The following is a 6,978-nucleotide window of genomic DNA, read 5'->3' as shown; positions in this document are numbered from 1 at the left end:
ATACTCAGGGCAAATCAATACTTCTAATAATCTTCCGCCCCTGTAAATACATGCATGATACACACTTCAGTGAATCCTTTGTTCTTTGGGTCACATGCCACACTGAAAGGTCAGAAAACTCAAATATCAGGCAGCCTAAATGGCATACAATGTTGTGGTTGTTCACACTGATTAGGAAACGTTTTTCATAACTTGATCTTTATTGAAAAGTCTCAATAGAGCACTCTTAATTAAAGTTATACAAACCAACATTGATCATACCCAAAATATTACACATCCAGAGGTGTATAAAGTACTTGAGACCCATACTTGAGTAAAAGTACAAGTGCTCTATCAAAAAGTGACTTTAGTAGAAGTGCTCTTTAAGCACAACACTTAAGTGGAAGTACTAAAGTATTCAACATTTTTGTACTAAAGTATTGCAAGTAGTTTATTTTAAAATGTACTACCCAAGTAATAAAAGTAAAAGTACAAGTATTGTGTTATGTAGTTATTAAAGAAAGCAGTCAAATTTTGAATATCATATTGTTGGAGTTCAACTTTTTACTTGGTATTAAAGCAGTTACAAGCTGTTCATTGCTGGATATGAAGGAAGTTTCTGAAATAAACCCCAAAAGGTACTTTTAATGTCACAGCTGTTATAACTACTATTATCTGATATAACAGTAGGTTATTAATCACTTATTAACAAATACTGAAATAAAATGTGTGATGTAGTGGAAAGTTAGCAAGCTAGCAAAATACAGATAAACTAGCAGCTTCACATCACAGGGTCAAACAGTTAACATTCAGTACTCATGGCAGACTGAAACAACTCAGGAATAGCTTCATCTGCTGCAACAATAACTAAATAGAAAGAGTACAAATTTACATTGTCTCTGACTTCTGAACAGGCAACCGTAATGAAAAGACGCTATCTTGGGGATTTCTTTACGTAATTATCGTACGTAACTAACGTAGCCGTAACTAAACACACTGTAACCTACACAGTCTCCGTAGAGAGGCATTCACAACAGTAACGAGTAACGATGCAGCACATAAAAAATCTATCTGAGTAAAAGTATTAAACTCATCGAAAATATGTACTCAAGTAAAAGTGGAAGTAGGAGAAATAAATAATACTCCAGTAGAGTACAGATACAGCCTTTTAGTACAGTAGTGAAGTAGTTCTACTTCATTACTATACAGCTCTGTACACATCAAGGTAATTTTTAATGTATGAGGCTATATTTGTATGTGAACTGAAAAGGTATATGACTACTCTGTAGGCCTACATCTCTGAAGTTTAAGCAAGGTACCATCATTTACAGTATTTCCATAGTGATCTATTTTGTTGTGCGTGTGTGGACTATAAATCCTCATGGCAGTTATTAATCTTTGTGACACAAATATTGTGAGACATAAAAAATGCTTTAATTGCTCGACCATTTAGGTAATATTTCATATAGAAGTCGATCACAGTGTTGTCCCTGCCCCATCAGCAGTCGCGGGCCTTTCTGGACTGAAACTCATTCTGATTTCCAACGGGTTTTGTTCTTGGTTTCAGGAACAAAAAGGAAAATGTATATCGCCATTAAGGAGCAGACGGCCAGGAACACCAGGAAACAGTACTGCTGCAGCCCGATCTGTGCAAATAAAACAGAATAAAACACAAGTGAGTCCAAATCTCTCAAACATCCAAGCTTTGTATTTTTTTTTTCCAAATTTTCAAAGATAATGACAAAACCTTTAAAAATGAAGATATACTTTCTGGACTCCTACCACATAAAAAGGGAAGACCAGGCCGATGAAGAAGAAGCTCAACCAGTTCAATGATCCTGCAATTATGTACGCTGCAGGCCGTGGCCGTTTGTGTGAATAGCTCAAGTGGTCAAAATGTTTGTCACGCCAGCTTCACAGAACCAACAAACAACAAAAGAAATCCCATTAGTTATAACTGTGGTGCAACAGCAGCTGCTAAGGAAAGACTCCAATGGATGAAAAAGTTAGTTACCTGGTCCTAAGCCAAAACTCAGGATAAAAGCAAATACACACACCATGCTCATGTATGGAAATACTGGGCTGGCATCCTGAGAGAAAGAAAATCACACAAAAGAAATGTTAGCACAAAGTAGAAGTCTTATCAATGGTCAAATGTGAGATATTGCATAAAACAATGGTTTAAATACTGTATCTTATTTTTTTACAATGAGGTTAGTCACCTGGAAAGAGAGCGGCCCGCTGAATAAAATGCAGCAGATACTCATCAGTGTGTATCCTCCCGTAATGAGCACTTTCCTTCCCAGACGGTCAATGAGCATACCCTGTGAGACACAGCATGTCACAAGACTAAATAGACTCTCCAGGCTTTCTCTGAATTTAACTTTGACCTTTTATGGGATATTGTCAGTTTTGTTCTGTCCTGTTTTACATTGTATGTGCCGTTTTACTAATTTTATTCATCCTTGCTGTGTTTTATGTTTTGTTTCCTTTCACCACATGTACAGTATTATGTCATGTTCCTGTTCTGTTTGTATTCTTAAATACAATTTTCCACTTTGGTGTTCTGTTTTACTTTATTTCCCTAAGTGCTCTAACTTTCCAAACTTTAGTCCAAATCTTGATGTATTTATTAGAAAGGTCTTGACTGTTTTATCCTTGTTGTTGGGCACCTACTCTTATTTATCTTTTTTTCTGTAGCATGAAGGAACATCAGAACTGTAAGAAAGTAATGGACACAAAAATATAATGTAAAACTCATACTTACACATGTTAAAGCTGTGATGCATTCACAGGCACCAGTGCCAACGGTCACATATGGTATTTTATCAGCGGGGATACCAGATTGTCTGAACAAGTAATCTGCGTAGAAGTAAATCTACAGGAAATATAGACCAAAAAAAATAAATATTACAAATAAACTAGAAATAGCGGTTGTTTGCCTCTGCCAACCGGTCAAGTCACAGTTTACATTCATGTCTGTCCAGACTCATATAATATATGTAGAGAAGACGTTGAAGGAATTTAACAAAATGTATTAAGTTTATTATTGGGCGAAACGTAGATGTGTCACACACATCTTCAACCCAGCAGCACAGAAGATCCAAACAATCACCACAGTTTAAGATTAGTGTTACCAATTCACCATCTGACCAAATGGCGTTGCTTAAGGTGTTCTTGAGATATTGCGGTCATGAGAATGGGAGAGACGTGAGTTCACAGTGACATTTCACCTCCTAAATCTAAGCCAAACCTAAAGAAATTCCCTCAAGACGTTCCTGAGATATCACGTTCACAGGAATAGTACGGACAACCCAAAAACATAATGCCTCTGGCCACGGCTATTGCCGGCATGGAGTCATAAAAACAGAGCTTTTGCCTTAAAAAAAATAATATTTTAGTAATCTTTGGAGGTATTTCTTAATAGTTGGCAATGTGAGCACTGAGAAATAGATTCCACGTTATGAGAGACAGCAGGACAGAGGATATTGAAAGACAACAGGGTATATGATCGTGTACGTACAGCATTGATGCCATTCAGCTGTTGTGCAGCGTTGAGCAGCAAGACGGTGAGAAGCTGCCTGCGGACACTACGATCAGTCAAGAGCTCCCAGGGTTTCTTGGCCTGGAAATCCACTAAATAATTTTTCTCCTTCTCGATATCCGCCCACTCACCATCACAGCCAGCTTTACCATGAAGTTGCTTCAGGGCTGCAGGCAGGAAAACACATGACAAGCGTGCTTGTAGTTTTCTCCACATACACTATTCTTGTCTTCAGGTCAGGCTACAAGGTCTGTTTTTGAGTTCTGGTTAAAAGGTTTCAAACCATTTCACATCATCTTGGTGTTACCAGAATGTTATCACATGCTTGAACTCACTGCCATGAGGACAAATGTTTCTCTGCCTCTGGTGATTCCAGACAAAGGGAGTCCTCAGCCTTTGAAACTATGCTGTCATGTGCACTACATCCAGCTTTGCAGGCCAAAGATAGATTGAAAAGGAAGTAACTGTGTAGCAGTTGCAGTTTAAGTTTACCTTTCTTACATCCCTCATCATCTCCTTTGTCAATGAGCAGGTAGCGCGGGCTCTCTGGAAACCAGGGTAGGATCAGGAGCTGCAGCAATGCTGGGATACATGTGGTGGAGAGCAGGATGGGCCAGTGCTCTTCTTTACCCAGGAGCTCTCTGTGAAATCACAGACATGTCTAAACAAAATCAAAATATAGCAATTCAATCTTGCAAACACAGATGCTACGGAAAGGTTAATATTTTGTGTGAAAATCAAATATGCCTAGAGTTAACGTACTTAAGGCCAATCACTTGTCCAGTCAAGATCCCAACAGTGATGAAAATAGAAGTTCCCATTCCCATGGCACCACGAAATGCAGTTGGAGCTATTTCACCCAAATACTGAGGTTGAATACAAAGGCCAATGCCTGTGAAAATAAAACATGATTGAAGAAGATTTCAGAAGTTTTCAGAAGTTTTACATGCAACGTTCAAACTATAAGGAGCTGCCTTGGCCAAAATGTAATACTTCACTTGCACATACATGTACCGGTACTAGGTTCTATGACACGAACATCTGTCTCCTGGGTAAAAGTCACGTTAGTTTGCCCCAGCCATCCACCCCAACCTCCTTTTTAAACACACATACATACATTCATATATACCTCATACTCATACATTCTGACATTATGCATGCGTATGTATGTATGTATATTATAGTGCTTAGTACCGGTGTATACAGTATGTATGTTAAGTATTCAATTTTGGCCTAGATAGCTTCTTATACTCAAACCAAATATATATTGAGATTATTACACATATAATACAATGATGTGTTTCACTGGTACACTCTGGATTATTTACCTGCATATATTCCAATAAGAAGACGTCCAATGATGAGTAATTCAAATAATCCTGTAGGGTAACTTAGACCCATTAGCAGAGCAGCCATTAATGAAAATATATTACTGGCCAACAGCGTCCCTTTCCTGGAAAAGTAACATTGTATTACTGCTTTATAACTGAAATACAATTGGCTATGGAGAATAGGGTCATTTTGCCAAAATATGCCATATCATCTTTCTGTATACCTCCCCAGCTTCACAGATAATGTCCCACCGACTGTCACTCCTAGAAGTCCTCCTATGGTGAATATAGACACAATAGTGGACCAAAGCAGGGTGAGAACATCTGCTGATATGTCAGTTTGGTAACGCTCCCTCCAGGTTTGGTTGATGAAATTCTGCACATGCTGGAGACAAAAGAAAAACACAACATGCAAATTCAGCAGGTGAAATTAAAATGACTGATGATCAAAAATATTAAAGAGATATATTTGTGCATGCATATTTACCAGACATGTCGTCGATATGTAGCTAGGCCTACTACATATGAAAAATACATATATATTTATAACTACTGACTAATCTATTAGGTTTGTAACATGAGTAGGCTACAATAGTGTTAATACTGTGCATCAATACTGTGCAATAAGTCCAGTGACAGAGAGTAGGGTTATTACCGTTGTGGGAGCATTGATGATAGATATATTATATCCACACTGAAAGGTTCCCCCTATACACGCAGCACACGCAGCCAGCAGAAGTGATTTGTTCGGAAACTGCAATAAAAAGTGATACAAAACAAGTATTTACATATATAAACATCTATCGTCTACAGATGATAATTTAAAACTCTTATTTTCTGATAATCCACATACCTTGGGTCGCTTTTTATCTTTGGTTTCTTTAATAAGCAAAGGTTGATATTCATCCGCAAATTCTTTTGGCATTTTGCCGCCGATGTTTTGTTTAAAGTCCAATATTGTTTGTAGTTTATCACAGAGTAGGTATATCCTTCATGTATAGATTTTGCTCTCAACAAATCCTGAGGAGAAGTGATCTGTTGTCAAGACATATAGAGTGACTGCGAGGTGAGGAGAATCGGCTCCATTTAACACCATACATAAACCCATCATGTCCGGTGAGTTGGAATGAGTCACCAAACTTCCGTCATCAATAACTTATCAAAACACAAACGACGCCTCTTTCCTACCGTAAGGTAGACAACGAGCTAGAACCTGGTTTTCATCAAAACGAGTCGTCCTCAGACCTGGACAAATAAAATTGAAATATAAGCAGCCGGCTTGGGAGAAGAGTGCGCGCTGCGCAGGGACCGTCTACAAAGTGCAACACCGAAGAGAGATACAACATAAAAACTTAATAGCTTCATTATTACACAGAGTAGTGTCACCAAAATTACGTCACTCATAACTGGTCTTCTGCTGGTTACTACAACAATATTTTGGAAAAAATAACTGTATGCATAACTTTGTAAAAGAGTATTCAGTTTAATTATTATACAGAGTATCAAAAACTAAAAAAAAAATTCACGAATCACTAACTGTTCTCCTGCTGGTTGTACTAAACACTTAATATAAAAAAATCTCATATTTGTCTGTACTTGCCAAGCCGTGCTAACATCCTTCAAATATTGAGTTTGCATTCTTAGAAATGAAAGACATGAGGGACATGCGGAACACTACAGTCAAATTAGACCAAAAACACAGCGACAAAATATGCAGAAATACGAGACGGTTTAACACAAATACAAAAGCCACAACACAAACGGAAAAGCCACAACACAAATACATAAGCGACAACGAAAGTGAGTGACAACGAAACTTTCCTCCTCATCCACCGCGTTTGTGTTGTGGCTTTCTCGTTTGTGTTGTAGCTTTTGTGTTTGTGTTGTAGCTTTTGCATTTGTGTTGTGGCTATTGCGTTTGTGTTGTAGCTTTTGTGTTTGTGTTGTGGCTTTTGTATTTGTGTTGAACCGTCTCGGCCACTGTACAGAAATGCAATGACAATTAGGTAATTCAAGTACAGCAACATATCAGGTAACACTTTATGTTACAGGTCCAGTTTGCTAATAATATACAAATTTAATAATGAAGGTATGGACATCTAAATAAAATAACTTTTAAATATG

At 37.7% G+C, this 6,978-nt stretch overlaps 1 pseudogene; it reads right to left on the bottom strand.

The window, feature by feature from the left end:
- Positions 1-1,477: 1,477 nt before the first annotated feature.
- Positions 1,478-6,731, bottom strand: LOC120560542 (annotated as a pseudogene).
- Between the last annotated feature and the right edge of the window lie 247 nt (positions 6,732-6,978).

Source organism: Perca fluviatilis, chromosome 6 (genome assembly GCF_010015445.1).
Source record: "Perca fluviatilis chromosome 6, GENO_Pfluv_1.0, whole genome shotgun sequence".
Taxonomy (NCBI): domain Eukaryota; kingdom Metazoa; phylum Chordata; class Actinopteri; order Perciformes; family Percidae; genus Perca; species Perca fluviatilis.
This window is presented reverse-complemented; position numbering and strand designations above follow the sequence as displayed.